We start from the raw sequence: 22,826 nt of genomic DNA on the forward strand, positions 1-22,826 counted from the left end.
CCTGGCCGACAGTTATTTTTTCTGTGAATGACTAATGTACCTTCAGCCACCAAATACTACGTTCTTAGCTGTCAGGCAAAGCCATGTGGGCTAATTTTTGGGGCCTATACTGGCCGACACTTACTTATTTATCCTGTGAATGCCTAATGTACCTCAAGCCACCAAATACTACGTTCTTAGCTGTCAGGTAAACCCATGTGGGCTAATTTTTGGGGCCTATACTGGCCGACACTTCTTTATCCTGTGAATGCCTAATGTACCTCCAGCCACCAAATACTACGTCCTTTGCTGTCAGGTAAACCCATGTGGGCTAAATTATGGGGCCTATACTGGCCGACACTTACTTCTATATCCTGTGAATGCCTACTGTACCTTCAGCCACCAAATACTACGTTCTTTGCTGTCAGGTAAATCCATGTGGTCTAATTTTTGGGGCCTATACTGGCCCACACTTACTTCTGTATCCCATGAATGCCTAATGTACCTTCAGCCACAGAATACAATGTTCTTAGCTGTCAGGTAAACACATGTGGGCTAATTTTTTGGGGCCTGAAATGGCCGACACTTACTTTTTTTATCCTGTGAATGCCTAATATTTCAGACTGGAATTGAAAATCAATGGTTCTGTAAAGGTTCCGCCAAATTGTGGAATGGATGTGGACCCATTTTACAGATGTGTGAATGGACCCTATATGTATTTGACATGTATTTTCCGGCTGCTGTCATTTCTGGCTGATTTATGAAAAAAAATAATAATTTTTTGCTGTAAAAAAAATAAATACATTTTTAGGGCTACTTTTTCAATTGCAATACTTCTGTTATGACATTGTCCATGTGCTGGGACTATTTGTGCACAGCTAGTAAGTCTTTTGAGGCTGCAAATATGACCTAAAGGTTTTTAAAGTTCGCCTCCCATTAAAGTCAATGGGGTCCGCCGCAAACTCGCGGTTCATGGACTTTTGAGAAAATTTGCGGCAGACGTTCGTGAACCGCCCCGGCCGATGTTCGTCCATCACTACTTAGGAGTATACTGAGTAGTAGAAAAATGCATGCCACCATTACTGCCTAGAATTCCCAGTCTCTCCTTTCTCCAGTCAGTAAGTCTTTGATTAATTCGAATACATAATTTAATAAAAGCCTCAAGGTCATCAGGATTTTCTACTCGGGCAAGCTCATCTTTTACTTGTTCAGAGAGTCCTTGATGAAACTGACTTTTTTGCACTGCTGGATTCCAATTGGTATCTGAAATCCAACATCGGAATTCAGTTGTGTACTCTGCAACAGAGCGTCTACCCTGACGTAAATTGTGCAATTTTGCCTCAGCAGTAGCGCAGCGGTTAGGGTCATCAAAAACTTGATTCATAGCAGCCACAAAATCATTGAAATTATCCAGGATGACATCGTCTTTCTCCACATAAGGGGAGGCCCAGGCTAAGGCTTCCTCAGTCAGGAGGTTGATAATAAACAGCACCTTTTTCCTGTCAGAAGTAAATGCAGCAGGTTGCATCTCAAAGTAAATATGACATTGATTAAGAAAACCTCTGTAATTGCAATGATCCCCATTAAACTTGAGTGGGAGTGGCATCCGTGTATTAGTATCAACAGCAACAGCATCTCGAGAATGCATGTCTCGCAATTGTCTATGCAGATCAAGGATGTCCTCTTGAAGCCCTTTAACTTCAGTTTGTTACGCAGCAAACTTTTTCTACTTCTACTTTCTACTTCTTCTACAACGGCCTCCATGTTTTGGGCCAGAATATTCTGTCACGGTCTGTAGTCAGGCTCGGAGGCCAGTAGCTATAGCAGAGGAAGCTCACGCAGGAACCAGCAGGATAGGAACACAGGTAGGTCACCTTGGCAGATGACGCAGGCTCACCTGAGGTGCAGAATCTAAGTACTAACCGGTGTTCACCAGAGCTCCTGATGGTGGAGATGGATTTTGCTGCGTGTTAGCACCAGGTCGCAGTCCTCAGGATCGCCCCACCAGGAGGTGAGCAAGCCAGGGTCCAGTAGCAGATATAGCAGACAGGGAGCAAACAGAAGCATAATCAAGGAGTAGCCAAAGGTCGGCAACTAATAGTCGCAGGTTGGGATTGGGTGATCTGGGGTCGGCGCTGCTCACTAAAGCTAGGTTCACATCTATGCAGGTTGTGGTTGATGCGTTTCTTTGCGGTGCATTTTGCTTTGTTGAACACGCATTTTTGATGCATTATGTGGGGGGGTTTGTCTTATAGGAAGGTATGACAGTTCTGTTCATGTGGTGCGACTTTGATGCAGCTTTGCACTCACTGGCATCAAAGTAGCATTAAAGTAGTGCAGGAACCTTTATGTGTTCAAAGTTGCATGTTAATGTTAAATGTTAGGGTTAAGGGCTATGGTTGGGATTAGGGTAAGATGTTAGGGTTAAGAGGTTAAGGATAAATGTATGGTTAAGGGCTAGGGTTAGGGATAAATGTTAAGGTTAAGGGCTAGGGTCGGGTTTATGGTAGGGTTAGGGATAAATGTTATGGTTCAGGGCTAGGGTTAAATGTTAGGGTTAGCAGTAATCCTTAGGGTTGAGGTTAAATGTTAGGGCTAGGGTTAAATGTTCAAGTTAGGGTTAAATGTTAGGGTTAAGGGCTAGGGTTAAATGTTAGGATTAGCAGTAATCCTTAAGGTTGAGGTTAAATGTTAGGGTTAAATGTTCTACTAAGGGTAAATGTTAGCAGTAATCATTTAGGTTAGGGTTAACAGTATTTGTTAGGGTTGGGGTTAAATGTTAGGGTTAGATGTTAGGGTTAAATGTTAGGGTTAAGGGCTATGGTTAAATGTGTGAGTCAGGGTTATAGTTAGGGTTAGCGGTAATCATTAGGGTTAGTGTTGAGGTTAAATGTTAGGGTTAAGGGTTAGGGTTAGATGTTAGTGTTAGGGTTAAATGTAGTGATGGACGAACATCGGCCGGGGCGGTTCGCGAACGTCAGCCGCAAATTTTCTCAAAAGTCTGTGAACTGCGAGTTCGCGGCGGGCCCCATTAACTTTATTGGGAGGCGAACTTTAAAAACCTTTAGGTCATATTTGCAGCCACAAAAGACTTACTAGCTGTGCACAAATAGTCCCAGCACATGGACAATGTCATAACAGAAGTATTGCAATCGGAAAAGTTGCCCTAAAATTTTTTTTTTTTTTTTACAGTAAATTTTTTTATTTTTTTTTCATAAATCAGCCAGAACTGACAGCAGCCGGTAAATACATGTCAAATACATACAGGGTCCATTCACACATCTGTAAAATGGGTTCGCATCCATTCCACAATTTTGCGGAACGTTTACAGACCCATTGATTTTCAATTCCAGTCTGAAAAATTAGGCATTCACAGGATAAAGAAGTGTTGGCCATTCCAGGCCCCAAAAATTAGCCCACATGCGTTTACCTGACAGCTAAGAACGTTGTATTCTGTGGCTGAAGGTCCATTAGGCATTCACAGGATACAGAAGTAAGTGTCGGCCAGTATTGGCCCCAACAATTAGCCCACATGGGTTTACCTGACAGCTAGGAATGTTGTATTCTGTGGCTGAAGGTACATTAGGCATTCACAGGATACAGAAGTAAGTGTCGGCCAGTATTGGCCCCAAAAATTAACCAACATGGGTTGACCTGACAGCTAAGAACATAGTATTTGGTGGCTGTAGGTACATTAGGCATTCACAGGATACAGAAGTAAGTGTTGGGCAGTATAGGCCCCAAAAATTAGCCCACATGGGTTTACCTGACAGCAAAGGACGTAGTATTTGGTGGCTGGAGGTACATTAGGCATTCACAGGATACAGAAGTAAGTGTCGGCCAGTATAAGCCCCAAAAATTAGACCACATGGGTTTCCCTGACAGCAAAGAATGTAGTATTTGGTGGCTGGAGGTACATTAGGCATTCACAGGATAAAGAAGTAAGTGTCGGCCAGTATAGGCCCCAAAAATTAGCCCACATGAGTTCACCTGACAGCTAAGAACGTAGTATTTGGTGGCTGGAGGTACATTAGGCATTCACAGGATAAAGAAGTAAGTGTCGGCCAGTATAGGCCCCAAAAATTAGCCCACATGGGTTTACTTGACAGCTAAGAACGTAGTATTTGGTGGCTGGAGGTACATTAGGCATTCACAGGATAAAGAAGTAAGTGTCGGCCAGTATTGGCCCCAAAAATTAGCCAACATGGGTTGACCTGACAGCTAAGAACATAGTATTTGGTGGCTGTAGGTACATTAGGCATTCACAGGATACAGAAGTAAGTGTCGGCTAGTATTGGCCCCAAAAATTAGCCCACATGGGTTTACCTGACAGCAAAGAAAGTTGTATTCTGTGGCTGGAGATATATTAGGCATTCACATAAAAAATAAATGTCGGCCCTGAAAGGCCGCAAAAATTTGGCATTCCATGGACATGAAATTCCTTTTATGCCGCTGTATTTAGCAAAGACAAGGACCAGGAATTGTTGTGGGTGGATGGCAGTCTGGCGGATATTTGTGGCCTGGCATGAGGAATTTCAATGAAACATGGTCTACTGGTCACATATGTTGAATTCCTCAGAGATCTATGCCTCATTCATTTTTATAAATGTGAGGTAGTTTACACAGTCATGAGCTAGGCGAGTGCGCTTATCGGTCACGATCCCCCCTGCTGCGCTGAACGTCCTTTCGGACAGGACACTGGAAGGGGGGCAAGCCAACAGTTCCATTGCAAATTGTGCAAGCTCTGGCAGAGGTCAAGCCTGCCCACCCAGTAGTCCAGGGGTTCATTACTCCTCAGAGCGTCCACATCGGCCGTTAACCAGATGTAGTCGGACACCTGACGGTCTAGGCGTTCCCTGATGCTGGATCCAGAGTACAGCTGTCGATGGGTTGGCTGAAAGAAGGATCTCATATCTGAAGTGACCAAGACATCTTCAAACCGCCCTCTTCTTGCAGGCGCTGTTGGATTGCTAACCGCAACTGTCTCTCTGTGACTGGAAATTCCTCTGCTCTGACTCCTCTTCAGACTCCTATTGTTGACTTGTCTCAGATGGAGTAGCACCCACTGGGCGAGCCATGGCTGTGTAAGATCTTCTGAAATGGCCCGAGATTTTCCAGGCCTGCCACAAGACGTCCTGGACCCCAGGGTATTTGGCAACGAATCACTGCACCACCAAGTTCAGGACGTGTGCCATGCATGGCACATGTGTTATTTTGCCCTGTTTCAGCGTGCTCAGCAGATTGGCACCCTTGTCGCACACAACTTTACCAACTGTCAAATTGAGCGGTGTTAGCCACTGATCTGCCTGTGAACGCAAAGCTGAAAGGAGTGCAGGACCAGTGTGGCTCTTGGCTTCCATTCACAACAGACGCAGCACAGCATGGCAACGTCTCGCCTGGCATGTGGAATAGGTTCTGGGGATCTTGGGTGGCGCAGCGAAAGAGACGGTAGCAGCGGAAAAGGAGGAGTCAGCCGAGGAGGAAAGGGAGGATGGAGGAGGAGGAGAAGAGGAGGCAGGCCTGCATGCAATCCGTGGCGGTACAACCAAATCTACACTGGTGCCACGGCTTACATGCTTGATGGCAGTCAGAAGGTTCACACAGTGGGCAGTAAAAGTTATATACCTTCCCTGCCCGTGTTTGCTAGACCATGTGTCTGTGGTCAGATGTATCTTGGCACCAACACTCTGTGCCAGAGATATATTCACTTGCCGCTGAACATGGCCATACAGCTCTGGAATGCCCTTCTGCGAGAAATATTTCCTGCCTGGGACCTTCCATTGTGGTGTTCCAATGGCCACAAATTTACGAAAAGGCCTCCGAGTCCACCAGTTGATATGGCAGTAGTTGGCGGGCTAGCTGAACAAGCCAGCAGTCAAACGTTGGGCAAGAGGGTTATCCGGCGTCATCATTTTTTCCACTCCAACATTTGAGCCACAGAAGCTTGCCTTTTTCCAAAACAACGTGACGATGGCATGTTGGAAGGTGGAGTGGAGGACAATTGTGAGGAGACAGGAGAAGGAGAAGAGGCTGGATGGTGAGAGCCTGGAGTGTGGCTTTGTGGGTTCTGACAGTGTTGCTCCCACTGGGCTCGGTGATGGGAGTTCAGGTGCCTTCTTAAGGCGGTCATCCCTAGGTGAGTGTTGGGCTTACCGCGACTTATGCGTTGACTGCAAAGGCTGCAGATGGCAACACTGTTGTCAGCAACGGACACATTGAAAAAAGCCCACACTGCGGAGCCATGTGCCGGCGTCCTGGGAGCGCCAGATGTGACTGTACATGGTTGATGGCTCGCTCCTGATACATTTGAAGTCTGCTTTGTACCTCTTGTGCAATGCAAGTTCTGCCTGCCTCTCCTCCCTATCTGCCTGTCTGTCTCTCCCTCTCAATTCCCCTCCTCTTCCTCTCTTGTGGCCACCCACGTGACGTCCATAGACACGTCATTATCCACGTCACCTTCCCCACCACTAACATTCGAGATCTCGGAGTAGGCAGCAACAGCGGGGACCAACCTCCTTGGGCTGATCTGGGTACTGTCGTCAGACTGCTGAGTGGCGGCTGTTGCTACCTCCTCTGCCTGATCCGATGCCAAGAATGGCTGCGCATCGCAAATGTCTTGTGATGGATCTGAAAATAATTCCAGTGACTCAAGCGGAGGGTATGTGGTGGTGGTGGTGTTTGTGGTGGTGTCTGGGGGGGGGTGCACAAAGCAGACAGTGAAGAGGGTGCAGATAAAGCAGATGAGGAGGGTGCAGAAGAGGAAGGCTGAGTGAGCATTTCAACCAAGTCTGGTGCTTCCTTTGACGTAATCGAACGCGCCTTCTGAAACTTCACACTTTGGCTCCGGCCTACTCCTCCTGCCCTACCCCTACCACCCCTGTGTAAGTGTCTGCCTCTTCTTCTGCCTGTCATGTTTATAAATTACCCTGTGACAAAAGTCTTTACAGAATCACAGTATATCTGAAAAAAGGTATATAACACCCCGCTTCAATCTGTGGTATTGGGGGCCACAGGTTTATCACATCAGTTCTACAAATAATTGGCCAGTAACTGTTGTCACTGTGTGTAGCAGAGTAAACACAGCAAAAGAGGCCACATTTTTTCAGGACTAAAATACACTCTTAGAAAAGTATACTGTTAAATAACACCCTAATTCAATATGTGGTATTGGGGGGGCCACTGGTCTATCACACCAGTTGTTCAAAAAATTGGCCAATGAGTTTGGCACTGTGTGTAGCAGAGTTAACACAGCAAAAGAGGCAATATTGTTGCAGGACACAAATACACTTGTAAAAGTATACTCAGATAACACCCCACTTCAATATCTGGTATTGGGGGGCCACTGGTCTATCACACCAGTTGTTCAAAAAATTGGCCATGGAGTTTGGCACTGTGTGTATCAGAGTTAACACAGCAAAAGAGTCAATATTGTTGCAGTACACAAATACACTTATGAAAGTATACTCAGATAACACCCCACTTCAATATGTGGTATTGAGGGGCCACTAGTCTATCACACCAGTTGTTAAAAAAATTGGCCAGTGAGTTTGGCACTGTGTGTGGCAGATTTAACACAGCAAAAGAGGCAATATTGTTGCAAGACACAAATACACTTGTAAAAGTATATTCAGATAACACCCCACTTCAATATCTGGTATTGGGGGCCACTGGTCTATCACACCAGTTGTTCAAAAAATTGGCCAGTGAGTTTGGCACTGTGTGTAGCAGAGTTAACACAGCAAACGAGGCAATATTGTTGCAGGACACAAATACACTTGTAAAAGTATACTCAGATAACACCCCACTTCAATATGTGGTATTGGGGGGCCACTGGTCTATCACACCAGTTATAATACATTAAAAGTGCCTTTGTCACTGTTTGTAGTATTGCTGCAGCAACGCTCAGTCACCACACCAGTCACAATGCTGCACAGTGCACAATACAAATCCACTATAATATGCTTTCTATATTACAAAGTATATTATACCGTGGATTACACCCCTATAATCACTGCACACCTATACCAAATAAATAGCGGCCCTTAAAATAAATTTTGTGGACACTAACAGAGCAATTTGTGTCACTGCTGATCTCTGTCCCTGGAGCACACTGGATATCTGTCCCTAAACTGAACAGAAACTGTACACCTTTACCAAATAAATTGCAGCCCTTTAAATTACTTTTGTGGACATTAACAGAGCGATTTGTGTCACTGCTGATCTCTGTCCCTGGAGCACACTGGATACCTGTCCCTAAATTGAACAGAAATTGTACACCTATACCAAATAAATTGCAGCCCTTTAAATTACTTTTGTGGACATTAACAGAGCGATTTCATTTAAGGGAACACAATGAGAAGGGGAAGGAAGAGTTGGAAGAATGGACACAAGGTGAAGTAGAACTAAGCGGAGGGGGGCAAACGAGGGGATTGCCTCCTTCTCTTAAAACAATTTATTTTATTTTTTTTCCTCTCCTTTATAAGTAGAGATAAATTAAGGCACTGAGACGGTTGGACACTGGAGGTAGAGAGATAGCACTGGGGAAGAAGAGAATAGCACAACGGGATATGAGAGATTAGGACCCCCCCTGCGGGGGTATGAGATTAACACAGATAGCAGATTGTTTGCACAGAGGGGGGTACATCGGGATTGGCATGGAAGGGGAGGGTTTCCCCTCCCCCTCCCCCCTTTTTTTTTTTTTTCTTTTTTCTTTTTTTTTTTTTTCACAAGTGGATAATTCTAGGCATTGAGATAACCTGGACACGGGTGGTAGAGACATAGCACCGACAGCACTAATGGAATATGAGGGATTATGACTCTCCTGAGGGGGTATTGGATTGACACGGATGGTAAACTGTTTGCACTGAGGGGGGCACATTGGAACTAGTATAATTTAATATATCACCTAAGTAAAATATGTCCCGAATTCCCTTCCTCCTACCCCCTTCTCCTCCTCCCCGGCCCTCCCTCGTGTTTGCCCCCTATTTTTCTCTCCTTCTCTCTGACTATCCCTTAATGTCAGAGAAGGTTAAACTTCGCAACGAGCAGACTGATACTTAAAGTATCAAGTCTGAATACCATACCAAACTGGGAAATGATTTAGGTTCCCTGATAAGTTCCCCCCTCTAAATTATAGGAGGGGGGCACAATTTTTTGGGGAGAGGAGGGGAAACATTTATACTGACTTAGACTGGTTGCCTTATGGCAGTAGTGTATATGAGAGAAGGAATGGAGGAGAAGAGGTGATGACGATCCTCTGTAACATAAGCTAGAAGATAAAAGTTGAATAAACATCTTTTGTGGGTATAGAGAAGGTGGTCAAGGTCTCCTATGACTAAATGGATTTCTGGGTTGGATGGATCTGTGAGCAGTACAAGGATGGTTTTGGTAGAATAAAGGAGATATGACATAAATTGGCATGATACCAGTTGTGGAAAATTCTCTCCCCCCCCCCCCCTTTTTTTTTTTTTTCCTTCTCTTTTTTCTATTCTTTTGTCCTTACTTTTTATTTAATTTTTTCTCTCTTTTTCTTGGTTGTATTCTATATACTTTTTAAATATTTTGGAAAAATGTTTAAGAGACACGGGAGAGTACCGCTGTTTTTCACGATATGGCTAATATAAGTTCTATAATTTTGATTATACCTGTTGAGATGGTGATTAATACACAATGGACTATGATTGAAATAATTATATGTTAATATTTGAGCCTTGTAATTTGGACTTGGAATGTGATGTTGGAATATCTTCTTTGTCTCTTTTGTATAAATAAATAAATAAAAAAAAAAAAAAAAAACAGAGCGATTTGTGTCACTGCAGATCTGTCCCTGGAGCACACTGGATACCTGTCCCTAAACTGAACAGAAACTGTACACCTATACCAAATAAATTGCAGCCCTTTAAATTACTTTTGTGGACATTAACAGAGCGATTTGTGTCACTGCCGATCTCTAAATGTCCCTGGAGCACAGACTGGATACCTGTCCCTAAACTGAAAAGAGACTGTAGTAGACCTATACCGAAATACCAGCCCTGAAAAGGACTGTTGTGGATCTTAACAGAGCTATTTGTGTCTGGCAATCTCTCCCTGATGCATATAACAGACCTCTCCCTGACAAAAAGCAGAATGTGAAATGGCCGACAGCTCAGGTCTATTTATAAGGTAGGGGGCATGTCCATGTGCTGAAATGTTTCAATTGGCTGTCCTGTTCCACCTGACGGCTGTGTCATGGGTCAAAGTTCTCCCCAATGTAAACTAATATGGCCGCCGCGAACAACGCCATGTGTTCGCAAAATTGGCGTGTAGCGAACAAGCAAAATTTGCTGCGAACCGACCGCCGGGCGAACCGACCGCCGGGCGAACCGCAAGGCCATCTCTAGTTAAATGTTAGGGTTAGAGTTAGGATAAGGGTTAGGGTTAACAGTAAAGGTTAGGGTTGAGTTTAAATGTTAGGGTTAAGGCCTGGGGTTAGGGTTAAATGTTAGGGATGTTATAGGAAAGGTGTCGCACTAATCCTAAATGTAAGCAGACCAGTCCATCAATATGAGAGTCCACTTGAGGGATTGTATCCACACCAGCCAATCAAAAGTGCAGGGAGAGAAAAAAAAGAAGAATCCGCCACCAAACGGAGTAACTAAATACTCTTACCATTAACCCAGACCAAAAAAGGGTCATGCAGCGCCAACAATACAGGTGTACTGAAATGCAGGTAAACTCCACTTCTCCTCCACAACTTCCTGTTATGGTGATCAATGTTAAACCTTGGTAGCCTCGCCACTCATAAGAAAAACAAAGATGCCCCTCATAGTGTAGAAAGTCTTAGTCATTTATTAAATAAAATAAGAAAGCAGCTTAAATTCATGTAGCCGAGTTTCAGCATTCTGTTGCAACAAATTCGCAGAAAGTTCACAGATACTTTGTTTGTTTCCCCAACAACAAGATGGCTGCCACGTCCCTCGTCTGTGCATGCATCAGCCGTCAGCCAATCCCGGGCCGACATAGCTGACATAGTATAAAACTGGTAAAACTTTTATTTTTATAAAAAGTCAAAGACACACTTACAAGTTTCCAATGAAAATGAGCAGGGAATATACAGAGATTGATGGCATTCATGACAATCCTAATGCATTTCCTCTAATAAGACATCATCATAGGAAGCTGCCATAATGAACTACCACCTCCAGTGCTTTATATATATATATATATATATATATATGTATATATATATATATATATATATATATATATATATGGGTATACCCTTAATTTATTTGGACATTCAATTCAGCTGTAGGTGCACGCCACCGCCCCCTCCAAGATGGCGTCGGCGTGCATCTCAAGCCTCACTTTCAATTTTAGAGAACTTTAGTATATACAGAGTCACCTCCAAGATAGGATGTTAACACCCATATACCCAGGGGGTCCCCTCCTGTAAGCTTAAAGACTCATCCAGATCTAACACAGTGCTAATAATCATCCCCGTTTTAAGTATACTTCACCAGTATATTCAGTGAGGCCCCGGTGTGTAACCCACCTGGGGGCCCCCAGTGAAGAAGTCAGATATGACGAAATGCGCTGGGCATGGCTATACTGCGTCCATATCCTGTTTTGATACAGAGTGGAGGGTGTCCCTGGTGACTTGTCTGTCTAGAGTGGAGCTGACAGATTAACATAGGTGACTCCAATACATGCATGCGGATTGTATATGCAATGTTTTGCTCTTCTAACAAGTGAGTTTAATGTGTGATGCTTTTAACTTAATAAACACTTTGGTTATAAGGTTATCAGGCTAGTGGCGGTTTCTGTCTCTTTTCCCCACATATATACTTGATAGGAACTACTACCGAATAAAGGGCTGATCCGTGTTGGATGAAATGTATGGTTGGTGACATGCTGTTTATGCCTGATCCATTAAAGTGGGGAGGCATTTGGATCTGGTGAGTCTCCAATTCAGCTACATATTTCCCGGCACAGTGGTGGTGGAGTGTGACGGTGTTCCCTCTAATTCTCACTAGTATCAACTCCCTGAGAATGAGCTTGTTAATCCATTCTTTGCATGTGCACCATAAGGACTCTTGATGGACTTTTTTTTTGATTTTAGGATTTTAGGAGCAAGTGTGCAACAACTTGTTGATCATAATTTTAATTGGGTGCATCAGAGAGACCAGTGGTATATTGTATTAGTTGACAATAACATTCTGTAGGTGGTAAGGTGCTACCACCATTCCTGCACTATTGAAATTTATATCTGATATTACCTTGTATATAGTATATTTTTTCAGACCTATTTCATTTTTTTCATAATATTACCGTTTAAGTAGCAGCATTGTGGTGTTTTTTAGGCTATTGTACTCCTAAGCTCATAGGATCACTTTATATCGCCTATTTATGATAGGCAGTTTTGCAAGTGTTTTTTTATATTAACATAAACTGGCTGACGAATGGCAGAAAAAGAGTTTTGCAGTGGTGAACAAATTGCTTGGGATCCCAGTATACAAGATAAAGGGATCAGAAGGTAGGGTCAGAGCCTAACATAGGAAGCAAATTATTTCTATTGCTTAAGTTAGTGACAAAGACGACTCAGAGGACCATTTCTGTTAAGGGCCAGTTCACACCACAAAAACACACTCCAGATCCGTTCCGGACGCATTACTGCATGCGTGTTTTTGACATATTCTGAATGCATTCCAGATTTTATTTTCTTCTTCTTTTCTCCCTTTTTTTCACTGTACTAGGGCCTGTTGCATTTTTGATGCGTTCCAGTGCATTCTGTTGCGTTTTTGATGCGTTTTTGGCCGCGTTCGAGTACAGTGTGGTGCTCTACTGTTTTTTTGGGAACGCCCTGGAACTGACCGCACTGGTGTGAACTATGCTATTGGAAACCATATAACCTATTATTCATGCATTTTTGATGCAACAAAAAAATACACTGAACTGCAGATCAAACTCAACTTCTTGATCTGCAGTAAAAAGGAACAGAGTAAGGCCCCTTTCCAGGGCTGGCCCAAGACATTGTGCTGCCTGGGTCCAAGAAAAACAAAATGCTGCCCCCCCCCAAAAAAAAAGAAATGCCCCAGACTGATGACACACAATGACACAAAACTGTTGGAGTCAATTTGACGCCCCTCTCCAAGTGCTGATTGGGTCCAATGGACCCAGCGGGATCCATGGTAGGGCAGGCCCTGCCCCTTTCACAATGGTCCACCAGCTCAGCTGGCAATTTATTTGCTTATACAGAGCAGACACAGACACACTGACGGTACTATCTGAAACCAGTCAGTGCACTCTCAAGTACTGGAATACCTTGTCTCTCTTTCACTGTGCTTTCTTCTCCTATCAACCGGCCAGTCACCACATGAACTGACTGGTTCCTTGTGCTGTTTCTTCCTCTCACACTCCATCCATGCTGTACAGGGGTTGCAAGACACTGATACAAGGTCAAATTCAGGTACTTACACTGCTTGTATTTAACCTATTTACTGCCATTGACAAAAGGCTTACGTCAGCAGTGGCATGGGTATTTATACGCACTCCCATTTGCTATAGCAGCTGGGAGTGTTTATATACTTGTCAAGATTTTAATAATTTTGCATAGGACTTTAAATGATAGCACCTTAGAACATCTTAACAAAGAAATCAAAATTTACAAAAATAAAGAACACATTGGTATAAAACATTTCACAATTTTTTTTTATTAAAATGATTGTATTTTTTCATAAATTGCATTAGACATGTGCACTGCCGTAAAATTAATTTTGTTTGTTTTCGATTCATTTGTTTTTTCTTTTTTATATTTATGGGATCATTCATTATGATTGGCATTCGTTACTTTTGATCATTCGTAACTTTGGATGCATTTGTATTTGTTTCGTTTCATTCGTTTAGATGTGGCATTCATTACTTCTGACTGAGACTATTCGTTCATTCGGACATTGGTTGTAATAAAAGGAAAAACAAACTAGAAATGCAGGTAAGAAAAAAATAGTAAGCTTAGCTAAACGTAATCAGAAATTAATAATAATTTCTCTTTCACTAAATGTGTCACATCCGGAAAGCAAATGAATCTGAATAAATCCAAAAGAAATATGAATGCATTTATTATTTCTTTATATTTCTTTATATTCAGGGATAACGAATAGTGGGAAAGAATGGAGATACGAAAGATGAAATTATCTGAATGTAATCGATTTGTTAAACTCGTAGGTTAAATCGTTTTTTATTCTTTCGGATTTCTGCTCTGACAATTCGTTTTCGTACGCTTTTGTTAAACAGTCATTGCTTACGGATGCTTATGAATGAACGAATATGCCGAATTTCGTCCGAAAACAAATTCGTAACTAAACAAATTGCACATGTCTAAATTGCATACTGACTATTTCACCAGGGTCCTGAGGAGGCATGGGAGCATGTGAAACATGTTGACCATCCTGTAGTTTAAATAATGCTAAACGGTTGAAAAGTATGTGATTTGTTGATTATGTATGCTGAGTCTGTGATGTACACCATGCTTACCTATTAAAATTAAACGAAAAATTGTACAAATAAAAAGAAAAATTAAGAAAATGTTTGACATTTAAGTTTGATTGCACCTTTCAACACAGTATATTCATTAATGTCTTTGCTATATTTGTCAAACTGATTTTGACAGATTGCCTCTCTGGGGAAAAGCTGCCCAATCACTTCTACAATACAACCACCAGACTCGTCCATCCTCTATGTACAATGAGCTTTGCTGCCCCACCTGCTGGCAATGGACGGTCATAGAGCGTGTTCCCAGATAGAGCAGAGAGAGATCAGTGAACATTCGTGTGCTGATCCTTCCTCTGGTGAATGAACCCAGAGTCTGCATGTATTATGTCACTTTCTTTTGTGAGCGGTCATCCCCTGGTTGTTGTGACCAGGGATGAAGCTAATCAAGCACGATCTGTGTTTCATCGGCATCCATAGTTGATACAGCGAGTAAATTAAGTATTGAACACATCACCATTTTTCTAGGAAAATATATTTCTAAAAGTGCTATTGACATGAAATTTTCACCACATGTCTGTAACAACCAATGCAATCCATACATACAAAGAAACCAAAACAAATTTGTTCAGAAATTAGGTTTTGTGTAATAAAATGGAATGACACAGTGAAAAAGTATTGAAAATGTTAACTGTAATTTATTTATTACTTCATACAAAATCCTTTGTTGGTAATGACAGCTTTAAGATGCCTCCTGTATGGAGAAACTATACGCATGCATTACTCAGGTGTGATTTTGGCCCATTCTTCCACACAAACAATCTTCAAATCTTTAAGGTTCCGTAGGGCTCTTCTGTTTTTTCTTTCTTTCTATAGATTCTCTATTGGATTCAACGCAGGTGATCGGCTGGGCCATTCTAGCAGCTTTATTTCCTGACAGACTTCCATGGCAGTATACGTTTGGGTAGCACCACCCTCACTCTTACCCCATAAGACCCCACTTCCATACATTTTCAGGCTGAGCCATTGTCCGCATTACTTTTTTGTCCTCCTTACTCATGAGGACCATTTTTTTTAAAGTTTCCTACCTTTTGGAAGATGTGTCAACTGGGGTCTCACACAGGACAGCCGTGCGGATATTGGGAGCGTCCTGTGGTGTCCAGAAGTTCCAGGATGGCTCCAGTAATCACCAAATACCCAGCTAACAGCATAGTGGTGAAGGGCACACATGCGCAGAGGATTGACACCTGTAATAACAGAAGCTCTGCCAATGGTGAGTAATTGCGCTAGGTCGGATGCCCTGCTAAAAGCGGATGACCTTTAAAGTGTGCCCAGCATGATGGTGTGCTCTGCTGTTCCTGGGATCTGGGTCGCCCTGCGGATGCATCGATTGCCCTGTGGACGAGCTCCAGGATACGTGAGTATGTTTGGCTTGAGGTCAGCAGAAGGGATCGGAATGCCTTGCGGGCTGCTAGGGAGTAACTCCACTTATGTTAGAAAAGAAAAGCAAATGCATTGTAGCATTTTTATCAAAGTGTGGTGCAATTGCTTATTATCCCGAACAGATATCTGTTTGTTTTAGCAAGGTTTTTCTTTCTGTGTTGAATGCTCTGACTAATGAAATCACCTGTGTAGAGAAGTCTGCTGTGGTAGTATTCCTTTAGCAGTGGATAACCCCTTAGAGGTTTTCTCTCACCTAGCACGCAAACAACTGTCTCTCTGAACAGCTTAAACAGCTTAATAAACTTTAGCAGCTGCAGTCTTAGGAAAGTTATTTAACCACTTAAGCCCCGGAAGATTTTACCCCCTTCCTGACCAGGGCCTATTTTGGAATTCGGCACTGTGTGACTTTAATGGACAATTGCGCGGTCGTGCGACGCTGTACCTAAACAAATTTGACGTCCTTTTTTTCCCACAAACAGAGCTTTCTTTTGGTGGTATTTGATCACCTGTGCGCTTTTTTCATCATGCGCCATAAACAAAAAAAGAGCGTCAATTTTGCAAAAATAACAATATTTTTCACATTTTTTAATATGAAATTCCCCCCCAAAAAAATGTAAAAATCAACATTTTTTAACATTTTCGGTCAATTTGTTTTATGCTACATACGTTTGGTAAAAAAAATCACAAAAAGCGTATTTTGATTGGTTTGCGCAAAAGTTATCGCGTTTACTAACAAAGGGAAAGATTTTTGTCATTTTTGTTGTTTTTTTTTAAACGCGTAATGGCGGCGATCTGCGATTTTTGTTTGCGGTACTGCGACATTGCGGCGGACAGATCGGACCCTTGACTGACATTTTTGACACTTTTGGGGTTACCAGTGACATTACTGCAGTAATCAGTGCTATACATATGCACTGTTACTGCAAAATGACACTGGCAGGGAAGGGGGTTGACTTTATTTGAGAGGGAGGGGCTGTGTGTGTCCCTAGGGGCGTGATTCTAACTGTGATTGGCTGTGGCTTGAGCTGTAGAAACAGTGATCAATGGTCCTACATAGTAGAACCGTGTGATCACTGTTTCTACACAGGGGAGAATGACAGGCGGCTTGTTTACACTAGACGCCTGACTTTCTCCCTCTGCAGCGACGATCGCAGAGTGACCGGCGGACATTGGGTCCACCGGTCACAAGCGCGGGGGGGTCCGTGACCATGCGGGAGCGGGAGCGCGCCTCCGGGGGCGCGCGCTCGCTCCCTAGACCCTCACAGGCTAGCGACGTAGATCTACGTCACTCTGCCTGTGAGGGGCTGACTGCCGCAGTAAATATACTGTGAGCAGTCGGCAAGTGGTTAATAAATTACTGCATGGCTTGAGTAGCAGTTGTACATTTTATAATATTTATTTTCTTAACAATGTGGAGTTCTCCCTTAAACTTACTGAGATTTTTTTTGTTCTGCAACATATCCTCTGCAGCCTTATACCTCTATGCCTTGTCTGCTCCATGCAGTTTATAGCTGGAGGGGGCAGTGTCTCCCTACTAATACTGTTCATGGACTGGCAGCCTCAGACTGGCAGCCCTTCTGCGGGTCTTTTAAAGCTAGTGTTTGGAAAGCTGACTAATGGACACTTGCTATTAAGCGTCTCCAGATCTACATGTATTATGCATACCGTAAACTGGGCCTTTGCTGCTCATGCCTTGACTGGTAAAACTCTGTACAAATGTTCTGCCTCGTTCAGGCATCCAGATTGCAAGAGGACATCGATCACCAGGTTGCTAAGGGTAGTCAAGACACTCTAAAGAAAAGGAGTCTGTTACAACTCTCCCTGTGCAAGGATTCTCTACTCTGACAATGTCAAGCTTTTCCTTGCAGGACAAGTCAATTGGCCAATTTACCTCTCTTCAAACAATTCCTAAAAGGAATATGCAGCTGAGGAAGATCTTTGAGGCTGCTAGGATGCCTAAAATGTTTTATGGTGAAATGGTGTTCTATATAACATCAAGCCCATTAAACTCCTGGGATATTGATCTGGTCAGTTAAGTAGCAGAGGGGGTTGTTAATCAGTTTCAGCTTTGGTGTTAATGAAATTAACAACAGGTGCACTAGATGGGCAACAATGAGACGGCCTCCAAAACAGGAATGGTTTTACAGGTGGAGGCCACTGTCATTTTTTTCCCTACTCATCTTTTCCGACTGTTTTTGACTAGTTTTGCATTTGACTAGGGTCAGTGTCACTACTGGGAGCATGAAGTGATACCTGGACCCTATAGAGGTTGCACAGGCAATCCAGCATGGCACATCTAAGATGCCATTGCCATAAGGTTTGCTGCATCTCCCAGCACAATCTCAAGAGCATGAAGGAGATTCCAGGAGACAGGCAGTTACTCTAGGAGAGCTGGACAGGGCCATAGAAGGTCCTTAACCCATCAGCAGGACCGGTATCTGCTCCTTTGTGCAAGAAGAAACTTGCTTGAATATTTTAGTGAGGGTTGGCAGATTATCACATAAGAAGTTATATATTTATAAAATAGATTTTATATATTTATTCATTCTGCAATCATATTTATCCTAGCACATTGGTTTTAAGTCTTTTTTTTTTTTTTTTTATTGTAATTTATTGGAAGATTGAGAATTAGCGCCGATCGTCTTGAGTTTTTTATAGGACTGAAAGTGGGGAAAATATGAAATGTTAAAAATGGTATTAAATCCAAAACCAAAAATATAATATATTGCAGACTACCAATCCTTAAAGTGAACATGGAAATACAATTCTTTTAGTAAATATAAAGTACTAAATACCTTTTATCATCACCAGTATATAGCAGTCTTGTCACTTGTATCAGTTCCTAGTAAAGCTTGTAGGAGCTGTTTTGATTCTCCCCTGACCCTCTGTCTGGACAGTGCTGATTGGCCTTGTGCTGATCACATGCACCCTCCCAAGAAAAAACAAAAAATCTCTAGCAATACACACTAAAACTGAGCATGTGCAGCTTGTCCCCGAGCTCTCAGGAAATAATTAGGGGACAGTGGAAGAAGAGGAGGATCAGAGAGACAGGATCACACAACCTTTATACACAATACGGAGGATTAACCCCTTAGGTTCCACAGTGACTATAACAAGCATGCTTTACTGAAAATACAGTCCTTTTGGGATAAAGGTTTTACATAAAAATTAGAACCTGGTCATTGTAAGCACCCCTTTCACTGGTAAGTAATTTGCCTCAACCCTCGAATTGCTACATTTGCATGATGGCTTGTTTTCTGGCTGGATCATAAGATGAAAATAGAGGAAAGAAAGCAGAAAAAAGGAAACAAATGCAGCCATTACATCTAAGAATGGGTAATCTACAATATAATAAATGCTTGCTTTTTGGTTTACACCACTTTGTCACTGGAACAGCAACACTTCTAAATAGGACATTTGTTCCATTGGCAACTGTAAGAGGTGATTTCCTTTACTTTAGAGAGACCTCCTTTTTATTTCCTGCTACATCTTCAGACAGGAAGTGGAGAAAAATCTTTCCAATCGGACAGAGGAGAAAAACTTGCTGGATTTTTTAACCATTCCATTCTCTACCCCCCCCCCCCAAATATATTATACTGTACTTTAACCACTTCCATACTGAGTCATGTAAAATGACGTCGGCAAAGTGGTTGTCTAGATCCGGGCCGCCGTCATATGACGTCGGCCCGTTCTAGCAGCCAGTGCGCGCCCCCGGCGGCGCGCAGCGGCGCGTTCAGGGATGAGGCTCGTCCCTCGGACATAGCCCATCCCTGATCAAGGTAAACAGCCAATAGAAATTGGCTGTTTACCACGTGATCGGCTGTGTCAATCACAGCCGATCACATGAGCGGCTCCAGCACGAGCCGCTCGTTCTCTCTGCAATGCGCGCCCCCAGGGGCGCGCAGAGCAGCGATCGGGGACGAGGCTCGTCCCTCGGACAGAGTCAATCCCCGATCTAGGTAAAGAGCCAATGAAATTGGCTCTTTACCACGTGACCGGCTGTGTCCAATCACAGCCGGTCACAAATGTCAACAGAGAACACGGTAACTAGCTGTCACCGTGTTCTCCTCCTCACACACTGATCCTGTGTGAGGAGGAGATTGTGGTAACAGCTAGTTACCAACTACAGTGCACCCTAAACACACTGATTGCCCCCCCCCCAATAAAGAGCACCTGTCACTAGCCCATCAAAGTACCCGAGTACCTGTCACCAGCCCATCAGGTACTCAGATGACAGGTACTTGGGTACTCTGATGGGCTGGTGACAGGTACTCGGGTACTTTGATGACAGGTACTCAGGTACTCTGATGACGGATACTCTGATGACAGGTACTCGGGTACTCTGATGACAGGTACTCTGATGACAGGTACTCGGGTACTCTGACGGGTACTCGGGTACTCTGATGACGGGTACTCGGGTACTCTGATGACAGGTACTCGGGTACTCTGATGACAGGTACTCGGGTACTCTGATGACAGGTACTCGGGTACTCTGATGACGGGTACTCGGGTACTCTGATGACGGGTACTCAGGTACTCTGATGACAGGTACTCGAGTACTCTGATGACGGGTACTCGGTTACTCTGATCACGGGTACTCGGGTACTCTGATGACAGGTACTCGGGTACTCTGATGACGGGTACTCGGGTACTCTGATGCCAGGTACTCGGGTACTCTGATGACAGGTACTCGGGTACTTTGAGTACCTGTCAACGGAGTACCCGTCATCAGAGTACCTGAGTACCTGTCACCTACCCATCAGAGTACCCGAGTACCTTCCACCTGCTCATCAGAGTACCTGACGCCTGAAGTACCCGAGTACTTGCCGCCTGCTCATCAGTACCCATCACTACTCATCAGTACTCATTAGTACCTATCACGTATCAGTACTGATCATCAGTACCCATCAGTACATCACCTATCACCTATCAGTCAGTGAGTACTACTCATCAGTACCTATCACCTGCCTGTCACCTGCCCATCAGAGTACCCGAGTACCTGTCACCTGCCTATCGGAGTACCCGAGTACCTGCCACCTGCTCATCAGTACCAGAGTACCTGTCACCTGCCCAACAAAGTACCCGAGTACCTGTCACCCTTCATACAGCCACCATGTCCAAGTCCAAAAAGGTTTATATACGTCCTCCGTTTAAACCTAAATACCGGTGTTATGGCAGCAGATAGCTGCCATAACCCTGGTATTTTTTTAAGCGGTGGACGGTTGGCTTTCCGATAAGGGTGGTCCCAGCGGCGGATTCGCCGTGGGATCACCCTTCCGGGATGGCGGAAGAGGCGCCCCCCCCCTCCTGACGCGTTCCGGTCCTTTTCCCCGCTTACCGGACCCGCCGGCAGCGGGGAAAACGATCCGGTCCCGAATCCTCACAGACAGGATGTCGAGTGAGGGCAAGCTTGCCCTCACTTGACTCTATGGTCTTGGAGGACCGGAGCTACGGAAAATGTTGTTGCCTAGCAACCGGTTTAAAGGTCCTTTTTTTTTTTTTTTCATTTTATATAATAATTTTTTTTTTTTTTATATCTTTTAGTGTACTTGTGAGATCTGAGGACTTTTTGACCCTAGATCTCACAAAAAAGAGGTCCTGTCATGCCTATTTCTATTACGAGGAATATTTACATTTCTTTTAATAGAAATAAAAATGATCAATTTTTTTTTTTTAAACGGTGTAAAAATAAAAAATAATAAATAAAATAAATAGTAAAAAAAAAAAAAAAAAAATTAAAGCGCCCTGTCCCCGTTAGTTCACGCGCAGAAGCGAACGCATACAGAAACCCCACCCACATATGTAAACGGTGTTCAAACCACACATGTGAGGTATCGCCGCGATCGTTAGAGCAAGGGGAATAATTTGAGCCCTAGACCTGCTCTGTAACTCAAAGATGGCAACCTGTAGAAATTTTTAAATTATCGCCTATGGGGATTTTTAAGTACCAAAGTTTGTCGCCATTCCGTGAGCGTGCGCAATTTTGAAACATGACATGTTGGGTATCTATTTACTCGGCGTAACATTATCTTTCACATTATGGAAACAAATTGGGCTAACTTTACTGGTTTCTTATTTTTTAATTAAAAAAAGTGAATTTTTTCCAAAAAAATTGCGTTTGGAAGACCGCTGCGCAAATACGGTGTGATAAAAAATATTGCAATAATCTCCATTTTATTCTCTAGGGTCTCTGCTAAAAAAAAATATATAATGTTTGGGGGTTCTAAGCAGTTTTCTAGCAAAACAACTGATTTTAGCTTGTAAACACCAAATGTCAAAAATAGGCCTAGGCAAGTGGCTAGGATGCATGATGATGCTCCTTGGATGTTAGGCCCCTCTATATGGCTAGGCTGTGAAAAAGTCTCACACATGTGGTATTGCCATACTCAGGAGGAGTGGCAGAATGTATTTTGGGGTGTCATTTTTGCTGTGTACATGCTATGTGTTAGGAATATCCTATAAATTGACAACTTTGTGTAAAAAAAAAAAGTTTTCATTTTTTTCCCACATTTTCCAAAAACCTGTGGAAAAAAATGATATGTTCAAACGACCCATAATGCCTCATAGAATATACGTTGGAGTGTTTGCTTTCCAAAATGGGGTCATTTTGTGGACTTTTCCATTGTATTGGTGCTCTAGGGCCTTGAAAAGTGTGATAGGTAGTAAGAAAGTTTTATGTGTATTTATGCTCCTAGAACGCCTGAATGTGCTTCTTGGACGTGGAGTCTCTTTTTGTGGCCAGGCTGTGTAAAAGTCTCACACATGTGGTATCGCCATACTCAGAAGGAGTAGCAGAATGTATTTTTGGGTGTGATTTTTGCTGTGTACATGCTATGTGTTAGAAATAGCTTATAAATTGACAACTTTGTGGGAAAAAAAAAAGAAAAAAAAATTTTTTCTTAATTTTCCCAAGAATTGTGGGAAAAAATTACAACTTC

Source organism: Pelophylax lessonae (assembly GCF_965119305.1).
Source record: "Pelophylax lessonae genome assembly, chromosome: 3".
Lineage (NCBI taxonomy): Eukaryota > Metazoa > Chordata > Amphibia > Anura > Ranidae > Pelophylax > Pelophylax lessonae.